This window comes from Cyphomyrmex costatus, unplaced genomic scaffold (assembly GCF_001594065.2).
Source record: "Cyphomyrmex costatus isolate MS0001 unplaced genomic scaffold, Ccosl1.0 scaffold189, whole genome shotgun sequence".
In the NCBI taxonomy this organism is placed as follows: Eukaryota; Metazoa; Arthropoda; class Insecta; order Hymenoptera; family Formicidae; genus Cyphomyrmex; species Cyphomyrmex costatus.
The window spans coordinates 817,301-845,220 of NW_017275921.1; the positions used below are offsets into that span (position 1 = coordinate 817,301).

At 29.8% G+C, this 27,920-nt stretch overlaps 1 protein-coding gene across 1 annotated transcript in view; it reads left to right on the forward strand.

Moving 5' to 3' along the window:
* Positions 1–27,920, forward strand: part of Sulf1 (Extracellular sulfatase Sulf1) — an 81,422-nt gene that overhangs the window by 19,601 nt on the left and 33,901 nt on the right. The window contains exon 2 of the mRNA XM_018537944.1: positions 14,722–14,804. The gene's annotated coding sequence lies outside the window, so the exon portion shown is untranslated. The remainder of the gene's footprint in view (positions 1–14,721; positions 14,805–27,920) is intronic.

Here is a 27,920-nt window from a genome sequence, read left to right on the forward strand (position 1 = left end):
TTCTAATAGCTAAGCGTCACATTTATTATCAATAGTTAAGTATATTTTCCTGGTTGTGTTAACTTTTCTATTTTAAAAACAGAATTTTATGTACATATATATATATAATATATATATGTAATATTTATAAAAAAAATAATTTTTTGTGTTAAATATATTTAATAATTTCTTTTAATTAATAAAAACAGAAATATAAATAAATTTTGCGTTGCCTATTTGTATGATATTAGATGTTTGAAAATGCGGTATTACACTCTGATTTTATTTCACCAATAAATTGTAATAGGATTACAATTGGCGCGAGTGTGAAAATAACAAAATTGAATTCGAATCTTTATATATATATATATCCTTTGATTATTGTTTCCGATCACGCAGAATGATATACAGATAATACATTTTTTCTGCTTGCTTACTTATACACTTATAATTTAGTCAGTTAACAGAACAACAAATATTGTCAAATATCTTCAGAGATTTCGCAGTCAAATATTAATAGTCACTATATTAGTATCACTTACTTGCGGCTGTCGATGTCTTTTGATTCTGTATTATTAAGAGTCGAAATATTACGAATATTTAAGTAAGCTCGTTTCAATGTCACAAAAAGATAGATGAGTTTGTCTAACATATAAATGTTTTAAAATGGAATCCTATTGACTTTGCAGGTATAATACATATATCATAAGATTGATGAAATTAAATAAAAATGATTGTCTCTCAAATTGTTTCTTGACGGGAATTTCATTTAATTTGATATCTTAAATAACTTTTCACCATGTAACTAATAATAGTAGATACGTACATCTCGTCGGATCGAATTTCATCGATGTGTCTACAGCAATGCTGAGGCTGCACACACTCTATCATGCATAAATACGTGAAATTCGCAGGATGGTTCATTATGCAATCTCCTGTCGGTTCTCACACGGGCATTGAAATCTCACACCACGTCCGGAGCTTTTAAAGATCGCTATGAATACTTAATCTTCGCCCGCTATACATTTTCCACCGTGCAATAATCTATTCCAGAGAGATATTTACATGTCTTATGCGAGCTCGAGTATATGTAAAACGTAAGCTCTGTCACAACTTTGCGTGCGATATCTCTGTAAATTACGTAGTTTTGATTTATGTTTTATACACAATACTTATGTCTGTGGAAATATTAATAACTACGTTGATCCTCTCACAATCAGATGTATGGTTATCTAATATGGTTCATGGAGATCTGCAGCTTGAGACTCGTTCATTAACATGAATTTCACAACATACATTTCGCAGCGCTAGGTGTTAACGTATACTATGAAAATTATGGCAGTCTGTCAATTATACTGAATTTTTTCGTGACGGCTAGTAATTTCTGACGTCAGTGAACTGTGCGATCTATCCATATTCGCGCAGGTATATAAAAAATTTATAAAAAATGTTAGTGGTAACATATATATGACATTCTCGAAATATAGGAAAATAATCGAGAAAACAATTAAATTCCATTATTGCGAAGAGAATTGATAATGTCTCGAGAATGACGAAGATGTTTTTACGCTCGCAATCGATCTTCTTTGACACCAAACGGATACAAAATATATCGCGGCATGACACATATATGTATGTAGCTAATGTAAGTCGCTAATCGCCGCTGATCATTTTAATGGCTGCAATTTTAATTTTACTTTGACTTCAACCCTTTCCGTGACCGGTAAATCTTTAATTAATAACATTATTTTGTACTTAATGCGTGGATCAGGTTACTTAAAAAAAATTAATGAATACCTATAATTATATTGCCTTATTGTAAAAAATATTACAGTAAAAAGCAATTTTACAATCTTGCGAGTGCATAAATGTGTATAAGTATACTTAACAAACAAACAGAAGAAGAAAAAAAAGAATCATTGTACGTTCATCGTGCTTTATCAACTTTAACTGTAGATTATCATTGAACTGATGCATTAATAAATAGCTTGCATATTGATTACACAGTTAACTACTAGAAAATATGTTTCTTGTACAAATAAAGACACAATTTCGAGTTAAATGGATATCGTGAATGTTTCGATAAAAACACAGCATGCTTGACAATAATATCAAGTACCATTTATTTGCGTGCGATGCCAGAATACGCGTCTAATACCAATAATTCGATTACTCCAGGGTGGAGAGAGGGATATAACTATACGAGCATTGAATATTTTAAGTTAATTTTCATACTCTAGATGGAGTGAGATACAAATAATTTCACGTATATAAAAATATGAACAATTCGTTATAATTAAAACAAAAGTATAATTATAATCAGTCATTTAATATTAAGTTATTTATACTAAGTTATTTATATTAAGTATTATTTATATGTTCATTTTATAATTAATTAATTTATTATTATCTATAAAATGTAAATAGTTATGTTATAAGATTAATTGTAGTATTAAATAATTATACACACTATGAACTAAATTGAATTTTTGGAAGTGTGGAGTTTCATGGAAACTCCACCAATAAATTGAAATAAATGTAAGTTATAATATAGAATTGTAATGTGGCAAATGTCAAGCGGAGACAACGAGCCAGAAACCAAATTCAGGTTCTTTATTTTTCAAATACTAACACAGTTATGCAAAATATACATGTAACGACATCTTTCTGCTTGTCTCCATCTACAATTTGATCAGTTAAACAAAGATTTGAATGTTTCTAATGTTGTTTTGAAATTTCGCATAAATACCAGATATTACATAAATAATTAATATAGAAAACATATTTCCTCGATAAATGAAGACACTAATTCGAGTTGAATATCGTGAGTGTTTTAATAAAAACAAAAAGCTCGATATACAGTTTCCTTGTAATGCCAGAATACGTATTTAGAAATATCAAATAATTTGACCGTCGATTACGCGACGGTGGAGACAGAGAATATAGGAACATTGAATATACCTATTCTTTTAGGTAGACTTTCATACTCTAGATGGAGTGATACACAAATAATTTCTCGTAAACAAAAATACGAACAATTGGTTATAATTGAAACAAAAGTATGATTATTATCTCATTAGTATTAAGTATTTAAATTAAGTTAGTTATAAGACCTTAGTTATAAGTACACACTGCGTTATTAATCATGGCAAGATACTACCGTGTCTTCAGATTGTAATAGTACTTTTTCTAATTTTTGGAAGTGTGGAGTTTCATGGAAACTCCACCAATAAATTGAAACAAATGTAAGTTATAATATAGAATTGTAATGTGGCAAATGTCAGTCAAGCGGAGATGGCTGACAACGAGCCAGAAACCAAATTCAGGTTCTTTATTTTTCAAATACTAATACAGTTATGCAAAATATACATGTAACGACATTTTTCTGCTTGTCTCTATCTATACAATTTGATCAGTTAAACAAATATTTGAATGTTTCTTATGTTGTTTTGAAATTTCGCATAAATACCTGATTACATAAATAATTAATATAGAAAACGTATTTCCTCGATAAATGAAGACACTAATTCGAGTTGAATATCGTGAGTGTTTTAATAAAAACAAAAAGCTCGACATACAGTTTCCTTGTAATGCCAGAATACGTATTTAGAAATATCAAATAATTTGACCGTCGATTACGCGACGGTGGAGACAGAGAATATAGGAACATTGAATATACCTATTCTTTTAGGTAGACTTTCATACTCTAGATGGAGTGATACACAAATAATTTCTCGTAAACAAAAATACGAACAATTGGTTATAATATTGAAACAAAAGTTTTTGATTATTATCTCATCTATAGTATTAAGTATTTAAATTAAGTTCTTTAGATATACATTTTATAATTAATTAATTGATTATCTTTTAAGATAAGAATTGTTAGATTATAAGTATTTAGTTTTAATAGTAAATGTTTAAGTAATTTTAATTTTTAGTACTTTTAATTCCGTTCTCTCGTTGTTGTTAATAATAATTTTTTGGAAGTGTGGAGTTTCATCGAAACTCCACCAAGAAATTGAAACAAGCATAAATTATTATATAGAATTGTAATGTGGCAAATGTTAGAAAAGATGACAGTGAGTCATAAGTCGAATTCAAGTTCTTTATTTTTCGAATCGCTATCTAAGTAATTACACAGAATCATCTTAACGATATTGTAGTTGTCACTGGTTATAACCCGCGCACACGCATAATGAATATAATTTTTTACTTTATAAAAATACGAACAATCACTTATAATTGGAAATTGAAACGAAGACATGTCACTTGATTATTGAAAATTTTGTTTTTTAATTTTTGGAAGATTAGAATTTAGAAGTTTGTCATATTCTACGTACATTGAAATAAATATAATGAGTTGTAATGTGTTATAAAACTATGTAAAGCTAGTTCTACATTAGTCGCATCGCAGCGTCGCAAGCGTTCCAATCAACATCAAGCTAGCATAGACTCTGATTGGACGGCAACACTTACGATAACGCTTGCAACGTTGCGATGAGACTATTTAGAACCAGCTTAACACACACATGCACACACGTAAATTTTTACGAATTTTTTTGGTGTTGGACGTTTTGTGATTTACAATTTATTATTAAATGAATGCTTTATCGTTATAGAATTATGATTTGCATACCTCTTAGAACACATAAATCTTATGAATAAATACTATTATAGTATAGTTACATTTGTTTGATGTACTTGAGAAATAAATATTAAATTCTTATGACAGAGAACTTTTAAAATGTGATCTTATAATATTTCATTATCTTGTTAAAAGAATATCACGTCATGACATTTATAGAAATGTCTATATCCCATAAAGTGAAGTGTCAATATCTTTAATGTGGTATAGTGCATATCGGTGAGGTAGATAAGGTGAGAACGGAAAGAAGTATACTGTGAAAGAAGTATGAAAGAGAGAATACAAAAAAAGGAAACTATGGATAGTAACTCGTCATTTGAGTGAAAGATAAGTATTCTCTTAACAGCTGGGAACTTTTTCAGAGTATTCTGTCGATTTGACGTCCCATCTGAAGACACAACACCGCCGGAAGAAATTCGGATATAAAAATGATGGTCTGGTTGGTTTCAATAGTAATTCTGATGGAAAATGGACGAATCAGAATTTCCTGGTTAAATCTACTAAAAATTTTAGTTTAGATAACTAGAATTCTGATTCATATGTAATAATTATTTTGATAAAAACAAGAATTCTAATAAATTTTATTAGATATATTATATTAGAATTCTGTTTATCTCGACTAGAATTCGAATTAATTTAGCCATATAATCCTGATTCGTCCATTTTAAATCAGAATTTTTCAATATATTTATATCGTGTATTTTAATTTGTATTGCACAGTAAACAAAACGTTTTTGCTCTTATGGTATTCTGACGTTTCGTACCTTCGTATCGTTTCTCTCATCATATACATACAGCATAAAAGCTTTTAAATCTTTCTGCTGTGAAATTACTGTGTGGTAGCTCATCATTATCTGCCTCCGACCCTACGTATGACTACGTGCGCTCATTCGTGGTACGAACACCCGCCAAAGTAATTACGTACACGCGAATTTGCATCACACCTTCTTATATCGCATTTATTATTAATAGTAAATAAATAATAACATGCATATTTAATTTTTCTTTGGGTAACAATTTTGCTTAACTTTATTATTTAATATAATGGTAATTCACTTATTTTAATAATAAATGTTTACAATTAATACAATTTATCAGAACGAGAGAGATTTGTAGATGATTTTTTAAATACAAATAAATAATCTCTCTTTTTTCTTTGATGAAATGTCTTCAATATATTTTATACTATTATTTTATCGATAATTTTTCGTTGCTAAGTCAATTATTTATTTGTATTTTTAAATATTAGAAAGGGATTGTATTTATCAACATTTCATCCATTATATGAAAATCCATCTTTTATACACTAAGAAAAATGTCTGATTGGATTAATTGGAATTCTAGTTGAGATAGCAAGAATTCTGATTAAATATATTATAATCAGAATATTCTGATTCGTCTATTTTCAACCGGATACTTTTTTTACTACGGTATATAGCAGTATGCAAATATTTCGTGTGTATTTAAATATTTTTTAAGTAGCTAATATTTAAAAAAAAAGTCTTCAGAAGTAACGGAAAGCTTTAATACATTCTTGGCCGCAAATAACTGTATATTTTATTATGATAATTGGACCATATAAAATAAGGAATCGTGATATGCTTTATTTTCTCAAGACAAGAGGTCATTGTGGGCAATTTGCACGGACTCGAACGTTTCGCCTGAAGCAAAGTTTTAAATGTTTCTCGTCCCTCGACTTTTGCCACGCTATTCTCTCCTTGCATACGAGAATTAAATGCGGTCGAGTCTGGCATCAACCGTGACCCGAATATTGTTAGTCCCCTTATTTACATTTAAACGTCTTTTAACTCGCCAATAACGCGAACAATACTTCGGACCTTCAACGTGACAAATTGAATGGTCGTGTACAGCTCAATACGTAATAGAAACAAAACAAATTAAAATGGAGCAAGTACGATTTTTTTTATAAAACGAAATTTTCCATGGGATGAAATGGAGTTGTATCAGCGTTTGATTATGATTTCTTTGCCTGATTATTTCTAACCAAAAAAATAATAGACATCTTAAAAAGCGTTATCTAAAGTTCAAATATAACAGAATAATATAAGGTTTCGTGAGAAATAATTATTTTCTCTTTCTTTCTTTCTCTCTTTATTTTCCTTTCCCTTTTCTTCTTTCTTTTCCCTCTTCTTCCTCCGCCTACTACTTTATCTTCTCTTTCCTCCTGTCTCATCTAAATTAAATTGAACTTAATATGTAATCTGATTTTCGAATAACGTGCACATTTTAATGACATCAGTAATCTTGTTTTCGAAGTACTCCTTTATTGTGGAGGATGCTGGACGATATACAATTACAGCTATACCAATCGCCGTTAAGTCCTTAAATCGACGAAGTAATCTACTTACAGGTGCAGAGCTTCTCTAAACCGGTCAGCCGTGTACGCGTTCGGCTTGAAACGCTTTCGTGATCCCACATTCCGCGGACTTGTCTGTTATCTGAGAGTAGGTACCTGCCGCGTCTCCACGGTTAGTGTATTCGCGCTACGGCTATCAAACGCAGACACTCATCTACCGATGGATTAAAATTTAATTTAGAAATATAAAATAAATGTAAAATAAAGAACTTGAATTCGACTTATCATCTTTTCTGACATCTTTTCTGATATTTGCCACATTACAATTCTATATTATAACTTATATTTGTTTCAATTTATTGGTGGAGTTTCGATGAAACTCCACACTTCCAAAAAATTATTACGTGAGATCGTAGATATGTGCACTAAAAGTATCGTGAATTATAGTTACTTACAAATATACTATTAAAACTAAATATTTTTATAATCTAACAGTTCACATCTTAAAAGATAATTAATTAATTAATTATAAAATTTATATCTAAAGAACTTAATTTTAATACTTAATACTAGTGAGTAATAATCATACTTTTGTTTCAATTATAACCAATTGTTCGTATTTATGTTTACGAGAAATGATTTGTGTATCACTCCATCTAGAGTATGAAAGTCAACCTAAAAGAATATATTCAATGTTCCTATATTTTCTGTCTCCACCGTCGCGTAATTGACGGTCAAATTATTTGGTATTTCTAAATACGTATTCTGGTATTACAAGAAAACTGTATGTTGCTTTTGTTTTTATTAAAACACTCACGGTATTCAACTCGAATTAGTGTCTTCATTTATCGAGGAAATACTTTTTCTATATTAATTATTTATGTATAATCAGGTATTTATGCGAAATTTCAAAACAACATAAGAAATCTTCAAATCTTTGTTTAACTGATCAAATTGTAGATTGAGACAAGCAGAAAAATGTCGTTACACACACATATATGTTTTGCATAACTGCGTTAGTATTAGAAAAATGAAGAACCTGAATTTGATTTCTGGCTCATTGTCAGCCATCTCCGTTTGACATTTGTCACGTTACATCTCTACATTATACTTTATGTTTATTACAATTTATTAGCGGGGTCGGGTCAAACCTCACATTTCAAAAAATTGTGCAGTGATGAAAGTCTTATATTTTATTGCATTTTATAATAAAACAGTATACGTCACTTAAGTAATACATAAATAAATTATAATTATTAGTTATCCCCACATTTGCCGCGTTACAGTTTATATCTACATATTTGTTTCAATTTTTTTACTATGTAATAATTTTATTTCTGTATGAGCTATAAAGAAACGAATAGTCAACCATTTATTTTTATTCTTTTTTGAACTATTACGAAATTATTAAATCTTATAAGACAAACATATTTTTTAAAAACGAACTACAACTTTTTAGAATAATTACGTATATAAGATAGTTTCTATATAAATAAACTATAATTCTAAAATCTATAATTTATTTAAACTGTAACTTCCTGGAATACCTGTACATATGTATGTATGTAAAGCATAATTTCTGAATGTATATGTAAACTATATACAAGTTTCAATTCTAAAATTTAATTTGACTGACGTGACTTCTAAAGTAACGGTTATTTAAAAATAATCTAAGTCTTTCTAGAACAATTAAAAATATGGTCATGTTGATGGATTGCACATCACAACTGTGTGTAAAATACGTTGTGAATGACTATAAGGGGCTAAAATCCGCTTATAGAGCCCAGCCCACATTGTTCGCGATTTAAAAAATCAATTGCATCACAGCGAGGGTATTACTGTCCTATCTTAATGCGTGCTGATTTCGCGTGTCAATTAAGACCGGTGTTTGGTCGACCCGTAGCCGTCGCGATCGAGACAGTTCCATATGAAATTGATCACGTCGGAATCAATTACACGGCTGACTTTCAAAATAATTCATTTCCGAGAGCTTACTGGATTATACCACCTGAACTGTCGGCGTGCAGTATTTATTTGTCTCGCCGTGTGGTCTCAAACTCGTTCAGTATTGAGGGCAATGTCTCGCCAACGTATTTCTATGTCAACCCTTATTCGAGTGACTTTTCTGCTTGGGAAGTCTTTCACAATACCGATAAGCGAAACTAACTGAAAGAAACGACCTGCACTTTGCGCCGTTTATAAATCGAATTTGATTTGCAAATGAAATAACAGAATTAATAAAGTATAACGGTTTTTAAAATTAATTAAAGTACGAAATATAAAGTACGATATTAGGCATTTTAGTATTTTTATTATTGTTGTAATAAATACAAAGCGTATTTTATACGATTTATTATTCGTATTAGATTTTCTCTATTGGGCTCTATTCATAATCTCTTGTAGGTTTTATGACAGTGCGTGCAATATATATTTTATAAATATATGTACTGCACTTCAATTTTTTTAATGTTTTCTTTTATTATACGTAAAATTATTAATTGAATTAAGAATTGCTTAAAATAGACTTCATAAAATATTAAAAAATATGTTAACGGTCGCTTTTTAGATTATTTCTGTGCTATGATTTTTCAATGACCGATTTTACTATTTCAATTTTTTGACTTGCAACATTATGATAAGGGTAAGGAAACAAGAATATCACTATAAAGCAATAATTTGTAGATTTCTAATTATTTTATAATAATGTATATATATATATATGTTTATTATAACATTGAGAATGAGACCCGATATCAGTGTCGAAACGTTTATAATTATTTTTATTTTTGTTTCAAATTAATAAACGCGTTCTTTGTTATATAACTGGCTCTTAGCCCTTTAAAAAATTGTTCTATTTTGTTTTGTACTTACAGAGCCTTTTAATATTATTTATTATTAAAAAATATTTTGATATAGTTTATGTACTTTGTCCCATTGTGTATAATACTTTAATATTTTGAAAATAAATTAGATTTGAAAATCTTGATATACGAAAATCAATATCTCTCTCGATCAGTAAATTTCGGATTATAAATTGCTCGCGCGCGCGAAACTGACAATACATATATTTTATCTATTATACGTGGTCTACAATAGTCAGGAGCAGCTAGTATAATTGATTATAGAGTAGGCGTTAGACACAGACTGTAAGATTAAGGTCTTCTTACGTTCGAGTCTACAATAGCATGTAAAGATTATAATGAGTCAATCAGCGTCGACTAAAACGGCAATGGCTTCTGTTGCGCGTGTTTTCGCGTCACTACTAAGTTTTCATCGATTGAGACTAGATTGCAGGAAATGGATTTTTTTCTATCATTTTGTTTATATAGATTCACTCTCTGCCTTAATACACCAGAAAATCAGCTTATTCTGATATCTTACAGCCTCCACTATTGTTATACACGATTTTACTTGATATTGATTCTTGCAGACACGACAAAATGTCATGACTCGTATAAAAAAGAATACTCTATAATTGTAAATACATTTTAATAAGAATAATCAATTTATTATTTTCTTATGGTAATTTAATTTACTTTTCTTTATTTATATGATATTATTTTATTTTTCTCGCGTTTGATTATAATAATAATTTACTTTTACAAGCACTTTTCCGTTAAAAATGAGGTAAGTTTCTTTAAAATGTTAGATTTTAATTGGATTTTAATGAGTCCGCACTCGTATACTAATTCGTTCATTGAAGCTGATTTCGAAGCGCAAGAAACCGAGAGAACATTTATTTGCACGAATATAAAATGTTTCGCGAACGTTAAATGTTTGTAACGTCAGATTGGCAGGCACGCGATGCGGAGCTCTCGAAAGCTTTGTTTTTTCTTCGCAGCAAATATGTCGCTACGTCCTCGCGCCTTGAGCTGACCTTGTTGTCATTCATGTAGTCAGACGCGAGTAAGCAGCGGCGGCGGCGGCGCGAGCCGCTCCGTGTGTCGTCGCATTAAATCTGCAAAATACGTGCTTGCAGATGCCAAGAGGTAACGCGATCGTTTCCTGCAAACAATTGCAGTGTTTTTTCTTCCGTGTAACCAATTCACACGATTAACGACTGGGGATAATCATTTTACATGCGCGACGATTGTTCTAATTATTTATTATTATAACTTACATCGGTATATTTGTATTCTATAATTTAACATAATCCATATTTGCAACTCCATCGTCGGGTATGTTAAGTTAGCACCCCAACTATAGTACTCAGGAGTTCTGATTAGAGTTCCCACTTCCTTTTGACGAGACGAACAGTTCCCTATAGTTAATAACAAGAGTTCCGCTCAATAAACATTTTTTTTACATTTTTTAAAAATGGAGTGCTAACTTTTTCTCGAATTTCGAGATGGAATAGTTCTGAGCGGCTTAATAACTTCAATTTGCGATTGAAGTTATTAGAGTTCCCTAGAGTTCCTGATGATATGTAAAAAGATTTTCGAATAATAAAAAAAAAATTTTTGAAAAATTAATTTTTAGATACAATAGTTCTAATGATAATTCTTGCTTCTTTTTGACGATACGAAGAGTTCTCTATGATTTTTAATGACATATACGCTTAATAATCATTTTTTAATAATTTTTTAAAAATGGGGTGCTAACTTTTTAACGAAATTCAAGGTCGCATAGTTCTGATCAGCTTAACAGAACTATTTTATGAATACCTAGAGTTCTTGATACATAAAAAACATTTTTGAAATATAATAAAGTTTAAAAAAAATAGTGGAAATCTTTGAAAATTTTTTTGAGAGTACCGAGTAGTTCTGAGTAGCATTTCTTATAGTACTTGACGAGTTCTATCGAAAACTATGAGGTGAAAAAGCGATTGGACCAACGGTTTCCAAGATACACCGACATTTGTCGGAAGATCAACAATTTTCAGAGTATATCTCGGAAACCATTGGTCTAATCTTGTCTCAGAGGACAAACGAATGCAATAATGATTTTACCAATAATCGCATTTAGGGGTGCCAATTTCACAAAGCTGTGAAGTTCACTGTGTGAAGTTGGAACCTCTAAATGCGAATATTGGTAATATCATTATTGCATTCGTTTGTCCACTGTTTGTCCATGTTTGTCCACCTGTTATTTTCATTGGTCCACCCTTCAAAAAAAAGTTATACACAAAAAAAAATTGTAACACCCCCAAGTGATTATTTTACATTATTACGAAAAATATAATTAACATAGGGTGGACAAACGAAAATAATGGGTGGACAAACGTGGACACACAGTGGACAAACGAATGCAATAATGATTTTACCAATATTCGCTTTAAGGTGCCAACTTCACAAAGCAGCTCTGTAAAGTTGGAATCTGTAAATGCGAATATTGGTAATATTATTATTACATTCGTTTGTCCACTGTTTGTCCACGTTTGTTCACTCGTTATTTTCATTTGTCCACCCTCCAAAAAAAAGTTATACACAAAAAAAAATTGTAACACCCCCAAGTGATTATTTGATACTATTACGAAAAATATGATAAACATAGGGTGGACAAACGAAAATAATGGGTGGACAAACGTGGACAAACAGTGGACAAACGAATGCAATAATGATATCACCAATATTCGCATTTAGGGGTGCCAACTTCACAGAGCGCTACGCGCGCGATTCTTTTTTTTTTTGAACGACCATATAATTTTCTCTTACAAAATTTACACCAAAGCATAGACCAAACCAAATCGATTAAGCTTTAAATTATAATTACATTTCTTTGCGTCTTATTAAATTCGTCATATTCGGAAAATCTTATTGATTTCCGCAACATTTCCGTCTGCCATATTGAATAAGTCTTTTTTAATTATCATTATTTTTACCATGTTTTTAAAAGAGCGTCCCCGAAAAAATTCTTTGTTACCAAAATTCACCATTTTCGGATTACTTTAACTGCCTCAACGAATAGAGGCTTCAAAAAAACGTCTATACGCCTTTTTTAAGATATGATTCTACATTGTCGTTATAAATGTGGGATATTACTGTGCTAAAATATAAAAAATACGTCTTATCGATTAAGCGTTTTATATCTTACAATCAGCGCGTGTGCCGTCAAAGTGGGGCATAAATAAATTAACGTAATATGATGCAGTTCATACAATGTTCCATATTGAGCCTTTGAGTTTTATCGCTCTACCAGGAGGAGTTAAGGAAAACATAAATGTTGCGATTGAATTGGTAACTCGTGGGAAAACTATTTTCACGTTCTCGGAGAGAAGTGCGCACATTTAGGTCGACACTAGCCATAGAATGTACGTTAACTCTTCATAGTGCAACGCGCGATTTCTTGTAAACAGCTTCGTTTAGTTATACGAACGGAGTTCTGGGAATCACGGTACTAAACATTTTGTCACACGTGTCGAGCCATTGTCGTGGGAAAATCAGGAAGGATATGTGAGAACAGAGAATTCTTATCTGCAATTAATTTACGTCTTGTGCTAACGATGCCTATTTTCTTTTCTCTCGGGATTTCATCTACGAATAGATTCGATGCTTGTTAAGATGAGATAATTTAATGAGATAAATTTTCTGTATTTCTCTCAAGTTATGTTTGTATCGAAAATACAAAGTTAATTTGATATTCTCAGAAAATTCTATTCAGTAGCAAAACATTTGATAAAAATCATTCGATTAAAAAATACTCTATCAAAGATACATATACATTAGTACACATAAGATAAAATCAAATATTATAATTATGACTAATATAGAATTCACACTCGACCGAGATCATAAGGTAGTCTCATTCCAACGTAAAAATACAAATTTGAAGTTTAAATATAATACTAATAAATATATTTAATATTAAACATTTTAAACGTTGCGACAAATAAATGATTATTAAGGAATTTGTAAAATTAACAATAGAGAAAATTTGTAATTTTACAATTTGGATATATTTATAATTTATATAAAACTTTATACGTGATCTATGATATGAAAGAAAAGTTCGATAAGAAAAACCACAGCAGTTATAACTTGATCGTAATTGAAAATGCAGAAAAGCTAGAAATCCAATTAAGATTCCTTGGCGCCACCCAGGGAATACGATTACATTACATAGTTAAAGACATGTATATGCAATATTCTTCGACATTTATATGGCAATTATGTACAAACTCTTGTTTGTAACAAGACATTTATTATATATGCATTGCAAATTACCTTGGTTATAGGAAAATTAAATGATTATGCGATAACATCGAGAACTTATAATAACGCTCAATTGATGGATGTCAGCACAATTATTGCTCTCTCTGCTGAAAATAATTTATGAATAATAGAAACATTTAGAATTGTCGTAATTGCTCTTGCTACGCGTCAAGTTGCATGACATGCAGCTCAGTATTGTCAAATAGAAATAGAATGCTTTGCATTATACATTAAATGCCATCGTATAATTTCTTTATAAATTAATATCAAAATTTATTTGTTATACGCGAAGATATATTTATATAATATATAAAAACACATAATAATATCATATAATATAATTATTTATATTAAATATGGTTTTCTTTTTCAAAAATATTTTATTTGCATTTTTATAAGGTTATTTAATTAGACGTTTCACAAAATTTATTTCCACAAATCTACCACAAACGTTAATTCTAATCGAATCACATTATATTATTATCGTAATTCTATATACATATAATAATGAATTGGTCTCAATTAATTTATTTCCATTTTTTTGTGCAAATTAGGCGTACATGTATATGTATAATCTCTCAGACTTCCGTTTCATTAATCACAATAAAAATTTTATTTCTTTGTTTTAGGCGATCAATTGAGAGGATATCCGTGCTTAAAGTATTTCCTCGTGTATGTCGGATGCGTTATATGAGATAGAGAGGTACTACAGGTAGTATGCGTGCTTGCTAAGTAGAAGTAATAGTGGTGCAAGAATCGAGGTAGCGTTTCCGAGGGATCATGTATCCCTTGGTTCGTTGCGTCACGAACGTGCGTGTTCCGCGTCGAAATAAAAGATGCCCTAAGAAATGCACTCCCGTGGCATTAATTTACAACGATGCGATTGCAAATTGTGACCGTAATCCCGTGGATACGCGCCGACGGGGAAAGCAGACTCGTGCGAGCGGAAAAGTGACTTAAGCGGCTGGCAATTGCTTTAATTGCAGAGTTTTGCCTGTCGGATGATGTACGGTAGTTCGCGATTATTACCGGGCGATTAACTGGCCGCGCCGCCTCGGGCTTCCCATTTTCCGAGATGTGTACATTCCGAACGAATGCACACTGTAATTCTGCAGACGAGATAATCGTGCAAGGAGGAAAGTTCCTCTAATCGCGTGATAATCGTTGATCTTGGATGAAAGGTGGGGAAGATATTTGCTAGCATGTTTTAATGTACAAGTAATATTTATCGTATCAGGAAATGTCCGTGTAATTAATATTTTATATAATTTCTTATTGCACGAATGTATGAAACATTAAACTGCTCGATATTGCTCAGTCACTTAATAATTATCATTTAAGTTGTAACTTCTAATATGTTGATTAGCATTTTGTATTCTATAACATGAAAAACTTTTTAAGAACACGCACACAGGCAAAAAACATTCCTTGATTATATCAATTTTTACACGTGGTTTCATGATATAAAATTAATAATAAGTTCACTCTATCATTCAGAATATAAATTAACTCTTGACGTCGTACTATATGCGATTATGATTACAAATTTATTAACTTATGAAATCTGTAATTGGCATTTTGAACGAACACATTGATTGACCAAATTATAAAAAAAAAACAAGTATTACTAAATAGCAAAAACACACACCTGCATTTAAGTTACCAATAAAATTATTTAAATTGAATTATAATTTTCTATAAAAGAGTATTAGATTTTAATTATTCAATTTTAAAATTATGAATAATTCTGTATTTAATAATTACCACAATTAAAGTGTATACAGCTTTATTTTTCAGTGAAGTTCAATCAACTTTCATTTTGATATAGAAATTAATATTTTATATAAAATTATACATGTCACTAATTGTAAGTGATATTTAAAAATAAATATATATATGTATTAATTAATTATAATATACATTGATGTAACAAATTAGATTTTTAATAGAAAGAGCTTCAATTTAGTTTATCGACGAAAGAAAATATCTTAAGCTTTAAATAGTTTAAATATTCGCTACAAATATAAATTTCTATTTATGTTTATTCTAGTTTATTAGTGGAGTAAACATAAGCCTCACTCTCAAAAAATTATTGGGCGTAATTGTCCCATAAGTCATTGAATACAATGAATCCTTGAATCCAATAAATACTTATATACTTCTTTTGTATACAAGATTATTTATGTTTGATTCCATCTACAGTATTGTCCTATTAAATTGTGTACACTAATTTTTGTAGAAAAGTTTTTGTAACTTTATTTTTATTTTCTTAGTTACGAAGGAAAATGTTTAAGCTTTAATTTAAGTTTTCATTTTGATATGATAATTTTCTATTAAATTATGACTATTCGAAAATATTAAAAATTTTTGCTAAAAATGATTTTTTATTTTTGGGAAAATATGAAGTATTTCTGTTCAAGTATTGTCATTAAAAAGTTTAAAAATATTCTACACTGAATATATTTTATAAAGAATTTCTTTCTGAAGATTGATCTGTTGTGAGATGAAATGAACTTCCAATTCAATTTTTTTTTTGTTAAGTGATGTAGGAGATATTTGAAGTTTATAAAACTAATGCTTTAAAAATTGAAATCATATTGATTGATTCATATATCAAGATACGTATATTTTAAAGAGCATTTGATTTCTACCGCAGATTTTACCCGATATTTTTAATTTTAATTGAATATGTATTCAGCCGCTTTTTTTCTATTACAAAAAATTATATTCTTAACTGCGGTAACGAAAACATAATTTTTAATTTTTAGAATTTAAAAGTTTACAAGTAGCTTTTATAAATTCGGAGTTATTCGTTTCTCTGTTCTTGCATTGTGATGAGGCTGACGGTCGATATTTTATTGCAAGCGAGGAAACTTAGCGAAGAAACTTAAATGCTATTTAATGTCTTTGGTATATTTATGTAGAAAAGGACTAACAAGTAATAACCACAAAACACTGTACCATTTTCAGTATATAAATTAGTTTGCCTATTACAGCCAACTTTTAAGGCTCTCTAGTTAAATTTCTTAATTTATAAACTTTCTGAAATTCGTTTTGTTTTATCACTCTATTTGTTATACAAAACTTTCCAGAGTAGATTAAAGAAATGTAATTTAGAATTGATTGCATTATTATTTGATAAAAGTGTCGAGTTTTTATCCTTCGTATAGTATAGTCAAAGCAAATAAAGTTTAAATGAACGATGTCTAGTAACCTGTGTACGGTTAATTAAGAATAGGCATGTTATAGATTGCGCTACTTCTTGTAATCAAGAATATACTCGACAAAAACAAAGCGTTTATTCGATCACGAATTTCATGGATAAAGCACAGCACGAGTAGATCAAACATTGACGGTAAATTTAGTGAATTTGATAAGAGGAAAAAATACAAAACGAGAACATCGGATTGAAAGAGAAGAGAGGGAGGGGAGGAATTCATGTGTTCTCTGTTAACAATATATATACATACATACATATATTTGTGTGTAATAGGTACATATGTATGTATGCATGTATTTATACTCTAATTCTTTTACTCTAGATGGAGAGAGAGTTAGACATAAATAATTTTTTTTATAATAGAATATTAATGTGACGGTTTAATACTTTACTTTTTGAGAATTGTACACTTAAAAAGAAGTGTTTAATTTTAAGTGTTTAGTTTTAAGATATTAAAATGTTAAAATTAAACACTTTTTTTACAGCGTGCTTATAATTTACAAATTAAAAAATGATTGGAAAGCTTTGCATTTTTAACTTGCTCCACCTGTGAATCAGTACATACATAAGTTATTATTAGGCAAAGTTGACTGATTTTGGATTTTTTTCTTGAGCATGTAATTTGATGTTTATACAATAGATTTATTTGACTGTACTTAATATATGCTTATAATTCTATCAGTTAAACAACATATTCGCATCGTATACAACGACCTCCTCATTGGGTTAATTTTAATATAAAATGAGGTGAAATATGACATAAATAATTTCTCATATTTAAAAGTACAAACCATTTCTTAGAATTGAAAAAAAAAACATAAGTATGCTTCATGTTGTCAGAGAAAACGAGAAAGCTGTACGTGATAAATATATGTGCAAATCGACATAAACGATTTGCTATACGGTAGTATACGTTTAACCGGTAATTTTACTGTAATGAATCTAATTGCTTGGTCGGGATTCAGTAATTAGTTGAACGTGAACGAATACATAAACTTGTATATTTTCTTCTTTCCATAATATTTCATAGATAATCATGACCGCTTGTGAAATACTCTTCACGCATCATTAAACTAAATATATCAGATTATTTATCTAATCGGTTTATTTATAAGTCATTATACAGGGTGTCCCATTTTAATCTATCGGTCGAAATATCTCCTAAAATACGCCAGCTATAAAAAAATGTTTCAAATAAAAATGGAATGGTGTCGAGGGGGACACATTTTAGTCATATTGTTTTTTTTCTAAGTGGAGGCGCTAAAAAGATATGAAGGTCACCTCCACTTTTTTAAATGGAATTATGTAATTTTTTTTAGATAACGTGATTCCTCTAACTATTTTGCATATAAAAGTATTAAGGTAGAGATACCAAAAAACCAATAATTTTCGAGATATTTTACACTTTATTTTGGTACATTTTGACACACAATGTTAAATAACTCGTAAACTGTTGACTTTTTGATTATCGTACCTTAATACTTTTGTGAACAGAATAATGAGATAAATCAAATGGTGTAAAGAAAACACATAGTTGCGTATTTAAAAAATTATCCATTTTGCATACATATTATTTTTAAAGCAACTATGTGTTTTCTTTACACCATTTGATTTATCTCATTATTCTGTTCACAAAAGTATTAAGGTACGATAATCAAAAAGTCAACAGTTTACGAGTTATTTAACATTGTGTGTCAAAATGTACCAAAATAAAGTGTAAAATATCTCGAAAATTATTGGTTTTTTGGTATCTCTACCTTAATACTTTTATATGCAAAATAATTAGAGGAATCACGTTATCTAAAAAAAATTACATAATTCCATTTAAAAAAGTGGAGGTGACCTTCATATCTTTTTAGCGCCTCCACTTAGAAAAAAAACAATATGACTAAAATGTGTCCCCCTCGACACCATTCCATTTTTATTTGAAACATTTTTTTATAGCTGGCGTATTTTAGGAGATATTTCGACCGATAGATTAAAATGGGACACCCTGTATATTGCTGTTATACAATTTATTAATTATTACATTCATCAGAAATATTTAAACATTTTTTTAGATTTTTTACTTCACAGTATCATAAAGCTTTTCTTGTACGATGAGCACGTCGTGTACATTTTATCTTTTTCATTTTTGTTTCAAGGAATTTTTCTTATTTATTTTTTTAGTAACGCAGATTGCTACGCGTATTTCTCTGATTATTGAGACGTAAAATTTTCATTACGCAAATACTAAATTCACTTTTACGATAAGAAAGTTGGCAGCACAGTTCTCGCATCGTCTCTATACTTAAACTGCGCGAAGTTCTAACCGCGAACCTCTGCATTAACTAAAGTGCACAAGCCGTCGCCAATGCTGACATGACGTTAAAGTCTACAGCGTGTTATTTCTCGTTCGAAACCTGTCGAGACTCGATCCTTTCTCGGATTTGCGATTTAATTTATATTGACCGTTTCTATGAACATTTTATCCAGGATTATTACGATAATTGGTATGGAAGATTCCTAGTATTTACGATACTGCGGGCAATCAGTGTCCGGCAATATTTTGCAGTTTAACGTTAAATTCAGAGAAATATTTTTTTTTCTTTTATCATCTACCGCAACACACGCGTATTTATGCAAATTATACGAGTATCAGTCAAGGCTATGCAATCATCTAATTATCTCAAGTGTTGCTGTCAGGTTCCATAATTGAACAGAAAAAAAAAAAGATTCTTATAAGTATTACTGAATTTATAAAATGATGGATAATACGTTTCAAAGGAAATCGAGAGACGACTTTTGATATCTGAGAATGTAATTTTGCAGTCGTCAGTATGGCATGTGTGTCTCGAAATTGTCTGCGTAATGAAAACATACGTATCATATTATATTCAATCATGTTATGCTTGATCATTATTACGTAACGACAAGTATCCTATTAAAGGGGATCTATTATACGCCGAAACTGACTTCCTCTACGAACAATAAATACAAATTTATTTGGGCAATTTTAAATCATCACCTATCATATCGATCTTTTTTTTTACTAATTTATTTGTTGTATTTTAGTTGTTCGGATCTCGTGTATAAATAAATTGCAGCTTTGCTAAATGCTGGATAAAATTGATTGACGCTGTAAAAACAGACGTGACGAACAGAGATGATGTCTAAATAACTATTGAATTTTTTTGCGAATAATCTTGCAAACTACACGTATTGGAGATATAAATCAGCATTAATATTTTATATCGTTAGACGCATTTATAAAACGCGTTTACATCCATACGAGATATACAAACGAGAATTTTTTTCTTAGATTATATGAATTTCAAAATAAAAAGGGATTTATAATATTTAGCGTAAAATAGAATTCCAGAACAGAATAAGTGACAAAATAGACGTAATAAATATAGCGATATATGTTTATTTATAACGTCTAAAATTAGAGATAGGTGACATAAATATTTTAATAATTGAAATAAAAATATATTCTAAGCATAAGTTGTTTTCCACTTCACCTTTCGATAAATTTCAGCTTACTGTTGCTCTCTCTTTTATCTATTAGATAAGTGACTACACAGTTTATCCAAACATGGAACACAACCTGAGATAATTTATATATATATATATATAGCTTTCTAAAGTAATTTACATATTTCAGTAGCATATATATTTTTAATGATGCATACAAAGATACATGAACCTGCTCTTTCATAATGTATTTGTGAACATTTGGCTTTTAAATGATTGAGACCTGAACTTGTTTTAATTCCATTGTAAACATGTAGTGCATTGATGTCAAAGAAACAATGGTAATCAAATCACTAATTAAAAATAACATTTTGTTAAAAATAACATAATGTAATATCAAAATGTAAATCAATACATCTCGTAGTTTCAAAATTCAAAGTAAATAATCGTTCACATTAATTCATTCAGTAAATAAAATAAATTTGAGTTAAATTTAATACATTTTCTTAAGTTAAATTTTGTTTACCTTTACTTTTTAAATTAAATTATCTGTATATTGATTAGAGCAGTAGAGACTTATGGAAACGATTAAAAATAATTCCAATTAAATATAATTCGACATTGACATGAATTTAACAGTGTATCAAACGCGCTGAGAAATGCGTGTTTAATATACTTCACCAAAGGCATCTCAGGTGAAATCGGCGCTGTCTCCTCACGGTAAACCCGCTTCACTCATGCCATATTCATACGTTAATGTCGACACGAATGATGGGAAGGCAGAAGAGACCTTTCGCGGTGTACCCGTATACATAGGACACGACTTAAAGAGCGTCGCGTGGGCCGATAAAGTCGACGCCGCCAAGCTGTCTGGCATTCTCCGCGATTCTTCGTTTCTCGTTTCGTCATTTTCTTGCGAGGAGCTTCTTCTTTCTCCCCACGCGAACTTGCCTGACCTTATCCTTCGTTCTTTACCATCATCCTTCACGCTTTATGTCATCTTCTCACATGTGCGACGTGTACGGACGTCATTCTGCGCGATCTTCGCTAGATATTACCTCTTCTTCTCGTCATTAATTCCGCGTGATTATCCATTACGTTACCGTCAAGGATGGAATATTTGCTGACAATGAATTGCACGGACTTTCCTCTGTAAATCCTTCAGTGTAAGATCTATTCGTGATTATGAGACGGTAAACCACTCGTCACTTTATTAAGATTCGTTAGATATTATACTTTTGAATACAAAAAATATTTCTTTTTTAATTATCGAAGAAAACCTAGTTAAAACATTTATTGCAGTCTTGATAAAGTAAGTGTTACAATCATATAAAATATAGTAAAATTTATAATTGGATTTTCCAAAATTATGATACTATTTGTCTTCATGATTATACTGACGTATACGTGCATGCGAGAGAAATGGAGCTTTAAAATTCTGACGTTTTCTTAATTAAATCCACCGTGAAAGGTGTATTATTATAAAATGAAAATGATATATGAAGATGCATTCACATCTCTTTGCTTTTTCAAAAAAAAAAGACGACAAATCCTAGAGCTATGAATTCTGTGGAGTAATCTGTCATTTATAATGAAATATAAATTGAGACGGCGATTTATTAATAATATCCATTTAAAACTTAATAAAAGATTTTCAAATTTTAATAAAAACATCACAAATGGATTGTGGAAAGAAATCACGAGTACGTGTCTATTCTCATTTTCTACGCGAAAATTCAAAAACTTTCGAAATTATCATTCACTTTATGGACAAACGCGCAGCAAATCATCCAGCTGTTAAATCTGCTGATAAAAACGTTACAAGGAAGAGAGATATAGATAGTTCTCCTCTTGTTCTCGCATTCCGTAATTTCTGATTTATCTTCCTTACAGTCTTTGATATCTGTTGTGAGAAGGAACCACCTCTCGTTCTCTCCACTCCCTCTTTCTTTTATCTCGCGAACGGAGCACGTTCATTTAATCGGAGTCCTCGAGTTTCCGCTCTCGCGATACGATCTCGATCTCTCTCGTGGCTGTCGAGACGCGCTATGCTCTCCTCGGGAGATCTCTCCCTCGAAATCTCCGGTCTCTCAGCCGAACAATAACCGCCTACACGTCGCCGTGGTGTCATGCGTACGGTGCCCTCGTCGTTCCTCATTTTCACGCTCCGCGGACGTTCGTCGGGCTCGGCTTCGACGCCCTTTTCATCCTCCGTCCGCATTCCGCCCTTCGTCATCATTCTCAACCTCGGTCTCTTGTTGTATCGACGAAGAAACCTGTCGTTAACAGCACCGGCTGCCATCGTCTTGACGCTAATATCTTTAAGATTATTAGACGATGGTTGACATCTCTCTTTTCGTTTATTGGTAAATATAATTTGTTGAACATTTGTAACGTTTTTGATAATGAAACAAAGTACGAAATAAAATAGGATTTCTATTTGTCATAGAAAATTAGTTATCTAATGAATTTACGAAACTGCGTGCGTGGTTAAGAAAACAAAATCTCAAAAATGGAGAATATAAATTCGTTAACCAAATAATTTTTGTGTGTTTCACGATAACTTGTGTTTGTTAATTCACTGTAGAAATTATCTGTGCAAAACTTTGTCCTCCAAAAATTAATAAATATAAATATTGAACTACAAACTCTCTATGGTTGAAAAGATATGTATCAAATCGTTAGAAATAATTTGTGTTGCATTAATATATTGATCGATATGTTGGCTATTTTATAGATGTAATGTCTTTATTAGCAGGCATTACATTTATAAAATGTAATCTATCGATATTGGTCAATTTTACAAATGTAATGCCTGCTGGAAAAGGCATTACTACATTTATAAAATAATTTGATATATTTTCACCAATATGTTAATGCAACTTGCGATGCAACTCCATCTGGATTCTGTGTAAAAATTAGGGTATGAATGTATACGCGCGTGTTTGTGTATTATGTTATTGTAATAGAGGATCCCCACTTTTCTTTCTCATATTTATTCTACATTTTGTTTTTTTATCCAATTCACATTCTAGTCACATTCTAGATTAAAAAGTAGTAAACATAAATTTTTGAGAGCAATTGTATTTTTCGTTTTAAAATTTTTGTTTCCAGCTAATATAAAAGACTCAAGCATTGCTTGAATAGAACGAATGAAAATTTTGGACGATATTCTTATTGCATTTTATCATTAAAATTAATGTTATAAAATATTATAATATTTTTTTTTATTATCGAATTTATATAGAATGAAATATTTACGATTGTAAAATGTTTCTTATACACATATTATCCGGAAAATTGTGTACAATAAATAGAGGTGCAAAGTGACGATACATAAATCACGTCTAGTGTGTTGAGTAATTAGTCGACTAATATGTGTGGTATCAAAGCAGGTGCAGGAAATAGCCATCACACGATCTATGTCTATATAGAAGTACATGGATGAACAATGCGAAACAGGAAACGTTCCTTGCGTTAAATTTGCTCGATCCGGTGTGCCCATTTCGACTATCAAATACATTTTGCACTACCATGTTTCTTAATTTACATGATTATCTGTGTAAACGTATAAATATATACATAAACATGTATAAATTATTGAGTTTCTGTTGTCGCAATATATTAATTATATGAAACTATTTTTAAGCCTATAGAGAAATGTCATTCTATCATCTAAATGCATTTTAAAGGTATTTTGAATAAAATCCGACAGGCTAAAAACGAGCGAAATAATAAATAAAATATTAGCATACATTTTATACATAATAAATATAAAATAACATACAATTTTTTTTGTAACTTTTCAGTTATATCTTATAAAATATCTTATATCTTGAAAATCTTACTTTTTAGATATTGTAAAAACTTATATCAAATATAATTATATCAAATTATATTAAACAAAATAATTATTAATAATGAATAATAAATAATTTTACGTTCTTTGTATATTACAATTTTTATTTGTATTGTAAGTTATACATTATAAAAGTCATAACAATACTATTATTATAATAGTTGATTATGGTTTTTATTTTTTTTTCTTATTTTCTATTTTGGCAAAAGTTTAAAAATGTTTTAATCGACGATACTTGGTATCATTAATAGTTAAAAAGTTTCAAAATTTTTATATTTAGCTTTGTAGTATCTGGAAACAGTAGTAACGGGGTTAGGTTTCCAAGTCCGCAAGGTGCAATTCAAGAATGACAAACGGATGCAACACGTGATATGAGCATACATGTGGGTACACATATACGCATACTCACGCGTTGCGTAAAGTCAAAAGACCTATGCACGCGTGCACTCGTTATCTGATTGTGCTAAATTCAGCGCGCGTTTGTTCCTGCTACTCTGTCCAGGAAGTGACGTCAGGTACTGCATAGTGTACGGGTAGCAAATGCATGATTAGGATTTACGTGTGATTGCGTGAGGACCGTCAATACAAAAGAATACAAAATAGAACTTTTGTTAAAATTTTGAATCTCTTGAAAAATACCTATCTGCGTTGCTCTTGCGTTTTTTGTCGCTCGCGTTCTCGGTGCCGTCCGCCTATCTGCTCGACTAGAAACGAAGTGGCTATCAATTAGCACTAATTAATGCAGGATCAGAGGCTTGCGATCGAGTAGTCTGGGCCGAACATGACATTGCTTCCTGACATCTTTCCAGCCGCCTCTTAACTATCGTGCGCGCATATACTTGGTGCTAATTAGCATAATAATCTACGTCATGTCAATCGTAATGCGGACACAATATGACGATTAATGCGATTAAATAAATAACATATTATTTCTATGGATAACTATAAAATTATTTAAATACTGTCAATTATAAAATTTTTTCTTACTTTAGTTTTTATTTTATTTTTTTTTGTTTCTGCTCTTTTAAATTACGACCATGGCCATATATTACATTGAAAACATTACATGTGTTAAATCGTAAAAAAAATAATGCTATTTTTATGTGTGCAGCATTGCCGATGTTTTTATAAACGTATATACTCCCACGAAAGTTATAAAAAATGAGTTCAAGGATTACGAGCTTATATGAATGTCTTGAAACGTGGGTATTTCTTACGAAATATAAGTATTCGACAAAAAAAAGATGGAAGTTGTTAAACAGTTGTCTGTATCAAATTACATTTATTTCTACTTTATTATTAAACGACATTAGATTTAAATTTAGTTATAGATTAAAAGATTAACATCTTATAACGATCCAGTATCTATATTTAATTTAACATATTTTTTTTATATTATGAAAAGATGGATAACTGAAGCATGTACCTAAATTTTTAAATTTATATATTTTTAAAGATAGAAACTTTAATACACGTTTCAAGCAACACTTTTTACCGTTTTACGATTATTACATATTTCATTATTATATATTTTATATTAACATATTTCAAGAAGACATCGCAAATATCGACATTTCGCATATCACGTACAGCTACAACATGCATTCCTTGTGTGATCTATTTACAAAAATAATATTAACCGTTGATTTTACATTATATTACAATATTTGCAGTATTTACGTGAAATTTTAAGACAGCATATGAAATATTAAAAAATAAATGCTTTGTTTAATTGTTCAAATTGTATATGTATAGATAGAGTGCCAATAGAAAAAGTATCGTTACGTAGATTCTAATGTGTAAACTGTGTGGTTAGCAGTTCCAAAAATATAGATTTCGATTTCTGACTCACAAGGGCACGCAGCTAACTGTCGCATTCTAATTTTAAAAAGCTTTGGATATATTATAATAAAATATCAAAACTAAAAATACGAAACACGTATTTTTTTAATAAATGCAGGTTAAGAAGTTAAAGAAGTCCTTTGAAAAAAAATTAGTTTATTTTTCTTTTAGAGTAAATATCATCTAAACCATCGAAGAGATACAAAAAAAGTTTTAAATAAAAGTTGAATAGTTTTAAAAGTAGTTTATAATACTAATAAAAAAATTTTTTAAGGATAAATATTTATAAAAAGTTAAAAATTTTTTTAATTATTGTTATAACAAATTATTACTTTATAATTAATCAACTTTTACTTAAAACATTCTTAATATCTTTTACGATTTATAGCCATTTTTACCAATACTTTTTAACTTTAATTTTGGTTTAATTAACTTCTTATCTTTATCTAAAAGAATTAAAAAAAGTAAAGTTAAATCAAGATTAAAGTTAATTTATAACATATTATTATCACATATTAATAGAAACGAGCATTAGACGATATTCACTCAAAAAGAAAACCTATTTCTTTCACCTTTTTACCTCCGTACTTGTAAAAATACGTGTCTCTTACTTTTATGACGATATTTACTATTGTAACATATCTAAAGCTTATTAAAATCAAAGGGAGAGAGTTTTGGATGTGGTCACTTTTGTCACTCATTTTTTGATATTTACTTAGCTACATTGTAATCTTACATTTCTATTTATATTTATTTTAATTTATTGGTGGGGCCAAAAACCCCACACTTCCAAAAATTGTTGTAGGTTAAAGAAAAATGAGTCTAATATAATTTTATAATACATTATTTACAACTCTTAAATTATAATTATATTATGTTATATTAATATAATTAATATAACATAATTATCATTATTATATATATATATATATACATTATAAAACTATGACTAGATTAAAGTAATAACATATACTTCTGTTTCAATTATAACCAATTGTTTGAATTTTGTGTACGAGAAATTATTTATATCGTACTCCATCTAGAATATGAAAGTTCACGTAAAAGAATGTATACATATATTCAAAACTCACGTATTCTCGGTTACATTAATCGTGGCCGTGTACCAATATACACTGGCCATATTATGAAAATAATATAATACGTATAAACTATAAATTTTCATTACCAACGGTATATTAGAATGTCTTTGGATATATCCTTCTTGATAATATTTTAATAATTAAATATTTGAAATAATTTGTATAGGGGAGACTGGGGTCAGTTGTAACAATTTTTAGAAAAATACATATATTTTTTTATTTATCATGTATATGTTTATTTCTTTTAATGCACATGATGCAACAACTCTTTAGCTTTATACTACTATTGACAAAAAGGTGTAATTTTAAGATGTTCATGTAAATAAATGTAAAAAAATAAAGAAGTCCAAA